The 13,126-nt window shown below is 48.1% G+C and overlaps 1 protein-coding gene across 1 annotated transcript in view; it reads left to right on the top strand.

Annotated features, from left to right (window-relative positions):
- LOC116779940 (estradiol 17-beta-dehydrogenase 8-like) overlaps window positions 1–13,126 on the top strand; it is a 120,418-nt gene that overhangs the window by 95,088 nt on the left and 12,204 nt on the right. The window lies entirely within an intron of this gene.

Here is a 13,126-nt window from a genome sequence, read left to right as displayed (position 1 = left end):
CACCTTGGCTGGGGTGATTCTGGTTTGACAGACACAGCTGAGGATGAGAGTCTGGAGAGTCGCCCCACAGGAAGATCTGGGGGTTTGGGTGGAAGACAAGATATATCACCAGCGTGCCTGGTAGCAAAAGGGGTCACCGTGTCCTGGGGGTCGTCAGGCCCAGCATCTCCGGGATTGTCCACTCTGCTCTGCACTGGGGCAGCCTCACCTTGAGCCCTGGAGGCAGTTCTGGGCACCTCAATATAAGGAGGACATCAAAGGGTGTCCAGAGCAGAGTAACCAAGGTGGTGAAAGGCCTTGAGGGCAGAACTTACAAGGTGAAGCTGCAGTCACTTGGTTTGTCCAGCCTGGAGAAGAGAAGGGTGAGGGGTGACCTCATTGCCATCTCCAACTGCCTCAAGGGGGGCAGCGGATGGAGGGGCTGGTCTCCTGTCTCTGTCACCAGTGACAGGACTCAAGGAAATGGAATGAGGTTGCATGAGAGGAAGTTCAGACAGGACATTGGGAAAAGGTTCTTCACCCAGAAAGTGGTTAGTCACTGGAACAGGCTCCCAAGAGAAGTGGTTACCAGGCTTGCCAGAGCTCAAGGAGTGTATGGATGATGCTCTTAGTCCTATGATTTCATTTTATGTGGTCCTGAAAGCAGCAGGGACTCGAGGATCCTTATGAGTCCTTCCAATTTGAGAAAACCTATGATCCTGCGATAGTGGGTGCTATTAAAGGGACCATGGAGGACAACGTCAACATTAGGCACAGTCAGCCCAGGTTCACAAAGGGAAACAGCGATTTAACCAATTTGAGATATTCTATAATACCATGATTTGTTCCTTCAGACACCTCTCAGCTTGCCAGCTGCTGCTGGCTTGAGATTCCAGCAGTTAAAAGCTCTCCTGTCTTTTGGGAACCTGTCTGCCCAGACAGCTCTTTTTTATGTTCCTATATATCTTTTCTATCTATCTGTCTAAAACCTTCCTTGCAGGAAGATGACATCATTAGAGACAGTTGGTACTGAGCATGTGGTTACTGAGGGTGTTTTGGTGTTTATGAAACCCTCTCATGCTTAATTTCCTTTTGTTACAAAAAAACTCTCTGGGCCTGTGTGCGGGCTGATCTCTGAGGAGAGCAGGTGGGAGATGGTGCCATGGGCCTGTAACATCCAACTGTAGAGTTCAGGAGAAGTCTGATACAAGAACAGTGATGTCAGAAACGGAGAGGTTGGGGGGTGAGGAGGAAGGTTGTCCAAACAGGGTCAGCCCCTCAAGGGACTGTCCAGACCTCCTGAGGAGATAGTATCAACATCACTTGGAGAATGCTTCTATCACCCCTCTCTAAACTGAAAAGTAAAAAAGATTCCCTTTCATTAAAAAAGATTACATATTTCATGACATGAACTTCGAAATCTTCCTCCTTAACAACACTTCAAACAGACTCCAATCGGCTGTACAAGCCTTAAAGACTTGAAGATAATTAAAGGAGGAGAAAGAGCTTGTGAGGGCTTTCTGTATTTTAACGAGCCCCACGGTGTACTTGGGGCTGAGTCCATGGTTCCCAGGTATTGAAGAAGCTGCTTGAGGAGTCAGAAGCCAAACTGCAAGTGCCTTGAAGCATTGCTGGGCCCCACTGAGGACAGGGACTGACAAAGCCTCCCCAGGGACTCCTTAGAGCAGATCTTTGGAGGCCAGGAGTGCAGGCAGACAAAGGCTCTGGGCAGGCCCCTGCAATGCTGAGCAAAGCCTGCCTTGGTCTGACGAAGCAGAAGGGCCAAGGCCTGAGCCCCAGGCCCTGGCCCAGCAGATCCTGTCCCTCCCGGCTGGCTCAGGGCTGTTTGGGGGGCACTGGGATGGGAGGGGGAGGAACAACAAAGGCCAAAACTGGGCAACCCCTCCCAGGATCCTCAGGGAGGGGCGAGGTAGAAACTAAGGGCAGAACCTCAAAGGAAAGTTTCTTCTGGTGGCCTGAGTGGCAGAGGCAGCTGCCAGAGGCAAGGGGACAAAGGCCTGGGTGCCTTTGGGCCTTGCAGCCCTGCCAGAGCCCTTGGCCATCTCTCCTGCAGGCTGTCCTGCCCTGGCCCTGCTGCTGCTCTGGCCTTGCAGGCTGCACACACCCCTCCTGCTTTCCCACCCCCCTCACAGAAGCATTTCTAGACCCTCACTGATTTCTTTGCACCCATCCCTGGCCGTTCCCTGAAACACAAAGCCATGGGATGATCCTGACTCTTCTCTGGGTGACCTCTTGCCCTTTTGAGTGATACTTCTTTTTCCTCACTTTCAGTCTGAACATTCCAAATTGCACTTTGCGGGTTTCCTTCTCTTTCCAGTACCAATAAAAGCTCCATTATCTTTCAGAGGAAATTTCAATTTTAAGGTTTTTCACAGTTTTTAATGGTCTGTTAAGTAGTTTTTTACAGATGTAATGAATTTGCTGAACAGTTTTTGAAGTTTTGGTAAAGATTATCCTCTTTGAATTCTTTGCTGTTTTGCACAATAGTAAAATTACAGCCTTGTTCCTTAAAATTGGTGTCTGTGTGTCTTGTGCTGACCCTCATCCCCTGGATAAACACCCCTCCAGGCCCTTCACCATTCCCACGTGCTTCCTTTGAATGCTCTCTAATGTCTCTCTTCTTGTGTCACCCAGAACTGCCCCCAGAACTCAAAGAGAGGCCACCCCAGGGCACAGCAGAGCGGGACAATCCCCTCCCTGGCCCGACTGGTGATGCTGGGCCTGATGCCCCCCAGGAGAGGGTTGACCCTCCTGGCTGCCAGGGCACTGCTGACTCCTGTCAAACTGGCCACTGAGCAGGACCCCAAGGTCATTTTCCACAGGGCTGCTCTCCATTGTCTCATTCCACAGGATGTCTGTTCATCCGGGATTGCCACATCCCAGGTGCAGAATCCAGCACTTCTCTTTGTTGGACTTCATATGGTTGGTGCTTGCCAAGTCCTCTCATCTGTCAAGCGAGGTGGTGAATAAGGCACAAACCCCACTCAGGCACAGTGAAGTGCCAGAGCAGAATTAACTTTTAATAAACAAGGCAGCAACTTAAGTACAGTGTTCAAACGGGTCACATGATCTTCCAACCAATGACAATCAAGTATTGATTGAGCATGAGTGAGAAAGCAGAAGACTACAACTCCCATAATTCCTTACTGCATACTTCCTGCCACATCTCCCCTCTTTCTATATAATTAAGTTGTAAAATAATACATTTTTTAAACATTCTTATTACAACCAATCTTATCTTAACCATTTATAAAATCCGAGACCTACTGTCATAAAGCCCTTTATTGAACTGTTTATAACTTTATTGGTTCATGCAATATTCAAGCAACCTTAAATTACCCAGGGTTTGTAGATGTGTATAACCTTTTATCTGAGGGTGATTTTGTGTGATTGGGTAATGACATCATCTTTATTTGAAAGGGAAATGTGTTGGTTTGTATATGTTTTGTTTGAGGTAGTGTTGGTTAAGGTAGTGTTGGTTGAGGTAGTGTTTAAGATGTCTTGCCATAAAGTGTATTTGCGTTCACAGACATACATATCTCCATTCAAATTTCTCATTCATACTCCGGTGGTCATCGTTTCATTCTCTCCTCACACATGCATACTTAGACTTTTTATTGTGTTTCTATTTAAATCATGGAGTTTTGGTTTTGTTGTATCATTTATTGCTTCTTTGTGATTGTTCCTGTTTTGAGGAAGTGTTAATGTAGATTTACACATATAGGGACCAGATACATATCTCTTTCCCCCCTTTTTTTTGTGTATTTTTCTAGCATGTTTTTCACTGTGTGGTGTGTTCCTTTTACTATTGTTGGTCATGTTTCTTCGAATCCAATTTCTTCACTTATTTCTTCTGTTGATTGTTTCTATTGTGGGGGAGGGCTAATATAAGACCTGACACATCTAGAAGGGACCCACTGTAATTTGGTACCCTTGGATACACAGGCATATCCCCTCCCCCATATTATGAGATCTACTGGTCCTGACCATTACCCAGATATTAGATCTTTGATCATAACTGGTGGTTTGGAAGATGAAAGTATTTGAGTTTTATGTTGGCACTCATACCTGCTATGGTCTGTATCATCACAGTTTAAGAAATTTAGAACGTATGATGCTTTCCATAAGCGTTCCTGGGGGCTATATACCGACTCCCCTCTTTTTTGTCTTTGAAGCATTTCTTTTAGTGTGTGGTGTGCTCTTTCTACAATTGCTTGTCCTGTGGGTGAGTGTGGTATGCCTGTGGAATGGAATACCCCCCAATCTATGAGAAATATTTTGATTTTTTCAGAACAATAATCAGGGCCATTGTCGGTTTTTATGATGTTTGGAATTCCCAGGATTGTGAAACAACTAAGCCAGTGTCTGATAACATCTTTGGTTTTTTCTCCTGTGTGTTCTGTTGCATTTATCTATTTGGGAGGTGTGTCTACTGTAACATGGACATATTTTAGTTTACCGAATTCAGCTATGTGTGTAACGTCTGTTTGCCAGATTTCATTGGCTGTTATGCCTCTGGGATTAACCCTTTCCTTAGATGGCATTGGGGTAACTTGCTGGCAGTCAGAGCATGACATGATTATGTCTCTGGCCTGGTTTATTGTAATTTGGAATTGCCTCTTTAATGAACGTGCATTTGGTGGAAGAACTGGTGCAAATTTAGCCTGTTCTAGGATTTTGGGAACTGTAGTTACCACAGCAGTTGCATCTGCTTTTTGATTGCCCGCTGCTACGGGTCCTGGAAGTTCTGTGTGTGACCAAGTGTGCATTATGTAGAAATCAAATTTTCTGTGGTTAATAAGAAACCATATGGTACGAATTTCTGTGAATAAATGAGGATTGGTGACATCTCGAAGGAAGGAGGCTTCGAGACGTGAGACCAACCCTGTAGCATGGTGTGAATCTGTGACAACATCCATAGGTTGATCATGGAACAATTCAAATGCCATGCGGATAGCCGCTAGTTCTAAAACTTGCACAGAACCTTGGTCCAAGGTTTGTACCTTATTGTCCTGTGGCAGGGTTCCTCCATGTTACGGCGACTTTTCTCGATGGTCCGGATGCATCAGTGAAGATGATGACTCCATTTACTGGTTGTGGTTTGCACCGATGCGTGACCATCTGGGGTAGATTTCCTATTTCTGCCCAGAGTTTGTGTTTCGGGAAGTGAATGGAAATATTACCATGGAAGTCCGCTAATGCAGTCTGAAACCCAGCATCCTTCACAAGAAGCCAGTCTAAGTTGTCTTTCGTGGCTGGAACGTAGATGGTCTCAGGGTCTCTTCCATCCATCTCTCCTGCAGACGTCCTCTACCTTTCATGACAAGTTTAGCAAACATGTCATTAATAGTCCAAACAGTCTTAGGTGGAGAGTGGGGCAGAAATAACCATTCCAGAATCCTCAAGGGGTTGAATTCTGACTGATCCCATTGGAAAAGGATGGAAAAAGGTTGGAATTTTCTGGATATGATGGAGAGACGAATGTGCAGGTCAGGGTGTCATCGTCTGCTTTGCCTGTTTTCAATGGCCTGGGAGCATACTTCCAGAGCTTGTTTTGCTTCTGGTGTTAGGGATCAAATAGATGTGAGAGTTGGGTCACCTTTAAGTAACTCGAAGAGGGGGTGTAATTCCCCTGTTGTGATCCCTAAAACAGGTCTTAGCCAGTTAATGGCTCCCAAAAGTCACTGCAAATCATTTAGGGTTATAGCGTCTGCTACCTTGAAAGTCAGTGGTTGTGGCATGATTGTTGAGTGATCCTCCATCCTAGGTAGGTCCATGGCTGGGTGTGTTGAATTTTTTCTGGAGCAATCTGTAGACCTGCTTTCTGAATGGCATCAGTTAAGGCAGTCAAGGTAGATTGTAGTTCAGTCTCGTGTTCTGTGGCTATTAGTATATCATCTATGTAATGGTAGATGATGGCTGAAGGGTGGAGTTTTCAAACAGAATGTATGATGTTAGCTATCACTGTTTGACAAATCATCGGGCTGTTTTTCATGCCCTGAGGCAGTACTGTCCAGTGGTATATTTGCATGGGTTCCACGTGGTTGTAGGTTGGAACTGAGAAGGCGAAGTGAGGAGCATCCTCTGGATGTAAAAAGATGGTAAAAAACCAGTCTTTCAAGTCTATTACTACTAGTGGCCACCCTGCAGGAAGCATGTCAGGGGAAGGAAGTCCTGGTTGCAGTGTTCCCATTGACTCAATGGCTGCATTAATTGCTCTGAGGTCTTGTAGTAAACACCATTTACCACTCTTCTTGGGGATGCAAAACACTGGAGTGTTCCATGGGCTAGAAGTTGTTACTATATGCCCAGCATTCAGTTGTTCCTGTACCAGGTCTTGCAGGTGCCCTAGCCATTCCCTCTTTAGGAGCCATTGGTCCACCCATATCAGGTTATCTGTCTTCCATTCTAGTTTGATAAGTCCATGGAACGACTGACCAATGACCCTTACTGAAAAACCTGATTATTCATTGTTGCTATCTGTACAGTGGTACCAAAATGACCAAGGACATGCCTCCCCCACAAGGTACACAGAATGGAAGCTATGAAGGGTGCAGTCTGTCCCTCAGGCCTCAATACCGTATGTAGATGTTTGCTTTGTCTAGGTCTTTGCACACACCCCATCTCCAGGATGGTCGAGGCGGGGAACACTGTGGACCAGTCTGATGGCCACTTGGTGTCTTTAATTATAGACACATCTGTACCTGTATCCACTAAACCTTTAAATTTATGCCCATCAATGTGACACGTCATCATGGGTTGGGAGGTGGAGGATTTGTGGGGGATTTGTGCTTACAAATCCCTCGGTACCCTTATTACCCTTTTGCGTGGGAGAAATGCTATAGAAAGAAATTAATTGGGCTAAGTGTTGCCCCTTTGGAATATAACAAGGTGGCACAGGTGTCCAGGTCATGATTTGGATTTCATTATGGGAATCTGAATCAATTACTCTGGGTAAGATGAATATACCCGTCGTGGTAGTTGATGAGCGCCCAATTAGTAAGGCATGCATTCCCGCCTCCAGAGGTCCCCAGACTCCAGTGGGTATCAAAACCACTGCAGTAGATATTAAAACTATTGGTTCTCTGGAGGCCAGGTCCAGCCCCGTGCTGCCTGAGGTGGTGGCAAGCAAATCACTGACGCGTTGTTTGAATCTGTATTTGTCTGCTTGGTGAGGGTGGGTGGCTCTGCACCCTGTTTCCCGTTTCCCGTTTCCCTGTGGTGTAGTCTCCCCTCTTTCACCACCCCGGAACTTGCATTCACTAGCGCAGCATTTTCCCTTTCCACATCTGGGGCAGTATCCTGGAGGGGGTTTTTTAGGGCAGTGCCTTTTGATGTGGTCAGTTGCTCCGCATCGGAAGCAGCTGCCTTTTCCCTTTTCCCCTTCAGGTACTTGCAGTTTGGCTGCTAATGCTGTGGCTAGTGAGTCTGTGTGGTTATCGACTGACCCAACATCGTGGGAAGCTCGGACCATTTCAGCTAATGTGCACAGGTCGCTCTTGGGGATCAACTGCAGAGCCCGTCGACAGTCAGAGTTGGCATTTTCGTAGGCGAGCTGCCTGAAGAGCATCTCTCTCACCTCCTCATTGTCAATTTGTCTCTCTAAGGAAGCTTGCAGTCAATCTAGAAACTGGAGGTAAGGTTCAGTGGACCCTTCCAAAACTTTGGAAAAGGATAGGTTAGAGTCTTTGTGCATGGGATTTTTCGCACTGTTCGCAATACAAGTTTTGCGGTTACTTCGTATATTTCTTGGGGGTTGTCTATTTGGGACCCGGGCTTTTAATGTGCCCCCTCCCCCGCTAATTGAGCATAAGACATTCCTGTTTGTGAGTTAGTTTGGTCATTAATATAAGCCTTACAGCTTTCTTTAAAGTCTGTGAACCAGACACTAAACTGTGTAGTGCTTAGTACCATTTTCAGTAGTGCCTTCCAGTCATGGGGTGCAAACACATGTGTGCTAATTAGGGTTTCTAGGTAGGAAAACATGTGGGGTGAGACCCTCCATCTCTCCCCTGCCGTTGGTGCAGCACTCTTGGCACTACGTGCACAGCAAGAGCTTTCTGGGTGAGCCCCTTTGGTCTGGGAGGAATCTTCGTCTGTATTCACTTTTGGTCTTTGGGCGGCCGATTTCGGCACAACGCTGCTACCCATGAACGACTGCCCTTCCAACCAGGAAAGAAAGGCCTGACCCTGCGTCTCTCACCTGTCGTTGGTGTGCCACTCTCGGCATTACGTACACAGCAAGAGCTTTCTGCCCGGTCAGATTCCTCCAAGACCAAAGATGCCTGGGTAGAAAGCGCTTGCTGTGCCTGTTGTGCCAAGAGTGGCACAACACCTGCACACAAGAGACGGAGTTTCATGGCTTTCTTTCCTGGCTGGAAGGGTAGTCGTTCACCAGCCAGTGCACCACGATGCAAGGGGCCATCTGAGGGCTAAAACTGAATATGGGTGTAGATTCCTCCAAGACCAAAGGTGCCTGGGCAGAAAGCACTTGTTGTGGATGTAGTGCCAAGAGTGGCACACCAGCTGCACAGGAGAGATGGAGGCTCAAGGTTTTCTATCCTGGCTGAAAGGTCAGTCATTCACCGGCTGGCTTGCACGGGTGTGTTTGGGTGTGCTCACCTGTGGACACATGAACACACCCAAGTACACCCATGAACACTGCAACACACCTTGGTACACCCAAGCACATCCAAGCACAACTAAACAGACCCCTGCACACCCGAACACACCCAGGCATACCTGTGCACACCCATGCTCACCTGAGCACACCAGAGCATACAAATGAACACTCGTGCACACCCGAACACACCCGTGCACACCCAAACACACCAAAACACACTCACACACACACACTTGCACACACCCAGACACACTTGCATACACCCAAATACACAGAAACACACCCGCACACACTCGTACACAGTCGCACACACCCAGACACACTTGTACACAACTGCACACACCCAGACACATTCACACACACCTAGACACATTCACACACACCCAGAAACACTCGCACACTCCCAGACACACTCACACACACTCACAGAAACTCGCACACACTCTCACATACCCAGACACACTCAGACACACTCAGACACACTCACACACACCCGGACACACTCAGACACACTCAGACACACTCACAAACACTCTGGTACACCCAGACACACTTTCACACACCCAGACACACTCTGGCACACCCGGACACACTCACACACACTCGCACACACTCACACACACCCGGACACACTCAGACACACTCAGACACACTCGCAAACACTCTGGCACACCCAGACACACTCGCACACACCCAGACACACAGACACACTCTCACACACCCGGACACACTCACACACACTCAGCTGTCTGTGTCTTTCTGAGTGTGTGCAAGTGTGTCTGGGTGTGTGCGACTGTGTGTGAGTGTGTGGGGGTGTGTCTGTGTTTGAGTTTGTGCGAGTGTGTCTTGAGTGTGTGCGAGTGTGTGTGTGAGAGTGTGTTCAAGTGTGTCTGTGTTTGTGGGAGTGTGTGCACATGTGTCTAGGTGTATGCAAGTGTGTGTGTGTCTGGGGGTGTGTGAGGAATCTTCGTCCGTATTCACTTTTGGGCCTTGGACGGCCCATTTAGGAACGGGGCTCCTGTCACCAACGATTGCCCTTCCATCCAGGAAAAAAGGCCTGACCCTACATCTCTCCCCTGCTGTTGGGTTAGGGTTAGGGGTTAGGGTTAGGGTTAGGTTTTAGGGTTAGGGTTTGGGTTTGGGTTTTGGTTAGGGTTTATTGTTTGGTTTAGGGTTTAGGGTTAGGATTAGGGTTAGGGTTTAGGTTAGGGGTCAGGGTTAGGGTTAGGTTTAGCATTAGGGTTAGGGTGTAGGGTTAGGGGTTAGGGTTTAGTGTTAACAAGTCTTAGTGTTAGGGTTAGAGTTAGTGTTAGGGTTGGGTTAATTAGGGTTAGGATTTAGGTTTAGGGTTAGGGTTTAGGATTAGTGTTAGGGTTTAGGGGTTAGGGTTAGGGTTTAAGGTTAGGGTTAGGGTTAGTGTTTAGGGTTAGGATTAGGGTTTAGGGTTAGGGTTACGGTTAGTGTTAGGGTTTAGGGTTAGGGTTAGGGTTAGGGTTAGGGTTAGGGTTAGGGTTAGGGTTAGGGTTAGGGTTAGGGTTAGGGTTAGGGTTAGGGTTAGGGTTAGGGTTAGGGTTAGGTTAAGGTTTAGGTTAACTTCCTGTCTTTCTTTCATGGGAATAAGGCCTACTATTTCCTCTTTTGAACCATGCCTCCCAAGTGACAGCCCTACTCCCAAAATTTCATACGGACGAAGGTTCCTCCCACACAAAATGTCCCAACTCAGAAAGCTCTTGGTGGCCATAAAGTACCCAGACTGACCCACTAAGTACACCAGAAAGTCAAAGCTTCCAGTCCTTCTTGCCCAGCGTAACGGCTGTTGTTTCTTGTTTTCAGACCTGCATCCCAACTGCCAGCCCTGTACCCAAAATTGCATATGGATGAAGATTCCTCCCACAACAAAGGTGTCAGCACAGAAAGTTCTTGCTGCCCAAGGGAGACCAGGCGGACAAACCCAACTGCAACAAAAAGCCAAAGATTCCAGATTTTTAACCTAGAGATAAGGGCTGTTCTCAGCCCTGCCTCCCAAATGCCAGCCCGACTCCCAAAATTGCATACAGACGAAGATTCCTCCCACACCAAAGGTACCAGCACAGAAAGCTCTTGCTACTCATGGAGTCCCCAGGCTGCTCCACAAACTACACCACAAAACCAAAGCTTCCAGGATTTCTTTCCTGGGGACAAGGGTTGTTGTTTCCTGTTTTCAGATCTACCTCCCAGTTGCCAGCCTGACTCCCAAAATTGCATATAAACAAAGATTCCTCCCACACCAAAGGAGCCAGCACAGAAAGCTCTTACTGCCCAAGGAGTCCCCAGATTGACAGTCAAAAACTGCAGCACCAAGCAAAACTTCCAGTCTTTCTTTCCTGGGGATAATGGCTGTTGTTTCCTGCTTTCATCCATTCCTCCCATCTATCAGCCCAACTCCCAGAATTGCATATGGATGAATATTTCTCCCAGAACAAGGGAGCCAGCACAGAAAGCTCTCCCTGCTCATGGAGTGCCCAGCCTGGCCCAACAACTGCACCACAAAGCCAAATCTTCTAGTTTTTCTTCCCTGGGGATAAGAGCTGTTGTTTCCTGTTTTCAGTTCTTTCTGGCAACTGCCAGCCCAACACTAAAAATTGCATATGGATGAAGATTCATCCTGCAAAAAAGGTGCCAGAACAGAAAAATCTTGCTGCCCATGGAGTGCCCAGGCTGGTTCAACAAAAGCTCTTCCTGCTCATGGAATGCCCAACCTGGCCCAACAACTGCACCAAAAAGCAAAAGCTTCCAGACTTTCTTTGCTGCGGACAAGGGCTGTTGTTTGTTTTTTTAACCCTTCACTTATTCTGCCTGCCTGAGTCCCAAAATCCCATAGGGACAAACATTCATCTCAGATCAAAGATGCCAGCAAAGACACAGGGACATTGATGACATCATTGAGGACAAGGGTGCCACCCCTGGGGACAAAAGTAACATCACAAAGACACTGGTGAAAACTTTGAGGGTACGGGTGCCACCCCTGGGGACATCAGTGACATCACAAAGACACTGGTGACATCACTGGGGACACCAGTCGAGACAGAGTCATGCTGCAGTAAAAGAGGAGGAGTTTTATTTTGAGAGAGAAGGAGGGAAATAGAGGACTGTTGGGTGCTGGAAGAGCATTAGGAGAGTACTGGGAGATTTGGGAGTCCCCCAAATTGGTGGGGGACTCAAAATGATATGTAAGACTTCAGAAAAGCACCAGATCAAGCATCTGGACATTTTTGTCTTATTTGAGGTCTTCTTCCTACCTTTAACACACTGAGCGCTCCAGACACCCCTTTCTCTAACTTCCCTTCATTGTCTCAAAAACCTGCCCCTTATCAAGGGGTTTTTTGGCCAAAGGGATTCCCCACCAGTGTCTGGGACTATGTTCCCTGTTTCTCACAATTGGTCAACTTGCCCTTGCAGTTCTCTGCCTGTATTTTGGACCATTTCTGTCATGCTGCTCACAGCAGCACTGCCAGGGAGCATCAGCCTTTGGTTTTTCCAGAGCTGTTGGTGTAAGATCCGAGCGCCGGCTCGCCCAAGATTAGCCCGTCTCCAGCCACGGTGCTGACTCGGTTCCGCCTTCTCCCCCGCGTGGCCCCGGCCCCCGCGGCACGGCCGCCCGACGCGCCGCTTGGCTCCGGCCCAGGCCCCGGGCGGGCCCCGCGCCACTGCTCAGCGCCACTCGCTCCCGGCCCCCGGGCCGACCCTGCCGCGCCGCTCCAGGCCAGCCCCGCCGACCGGCCCCGCCGCGGCTCGCAGGTTTTTCCCTGCTCTGGGGTCCGACCACCCCCCCGGTCCTCCTCTCTCCCGCGCCCGCCAACACTTTCATTTACGTTCACACACATATACACACACACACATTTCACCCAGCCCGCCCGGTAGAATTTAAAGATTGTTAGTTCCTCACTGGGTTCTGTGCACAGAGTTTTAAGGGCTCTAGAGTTTTAATTTGTATACCGACCGGGATTCCTTTCACTTCCCTTTGTTCTACAGTCGTTCATCCCAGTTCTTTACCGCGACCGACTCTGGCAAAGGTTACAAAGCCTCCTGAGCCGCCAAAATCAGGGCAGAGTGCGCTGTCCTGGGGGTCTTGGCACCCCCAGCTGTGGTCGGCGAGCAGTAATCGAGGACAACCCCCAAAATTGTAAAAAAACCCCTCATTTATTAAATTTAGAAAAACGGCAAAAGTTTGCAAAACAAAATGAATAAAACGAAAAGGGAAAATTAATTACAACACGTGCTGGGTGTCCTAGGCATGCAGGATTCCCAGGAACACCTTCCAATTCAAAAGTCCCGCTTTTTAAACATTCTTAAGGTTCAACCCTGTTTACGTCATAGAAGAGGCGTTCCCCTCTCCCTGGTTGGCTGTGTCGTGCTGGGAGGTGGAGTGTCCAGCAGCACGGCGGCTTCCAGGACCAGCCATGTGGTATAAGGGGTTTCCTCACCAATATTCATTTTACAGTTCCCTATTCCCGTCCCCATGTT

Source organism: Chiroxiphia lanceolata, chromosome 33, assembly GCF_009829145.1.
Source record: "Chiroxiphia lanceolata isolate bChiLan1 chromosome 33, bChiLan1.pri, whole genome shotgun sequence".
Lineage (NCBI taxonomy): Eukaryota > Metazoa > Chordata > Aves > Passeriformes > Pipridae > Chiroxiphia > Chiroxiphia lanceolata.
The sequence above is the reverse complement of the archived record's forward strand: the minus strand, read 5'-3'. Positions and strand labels throughout refer to the sequence as shown.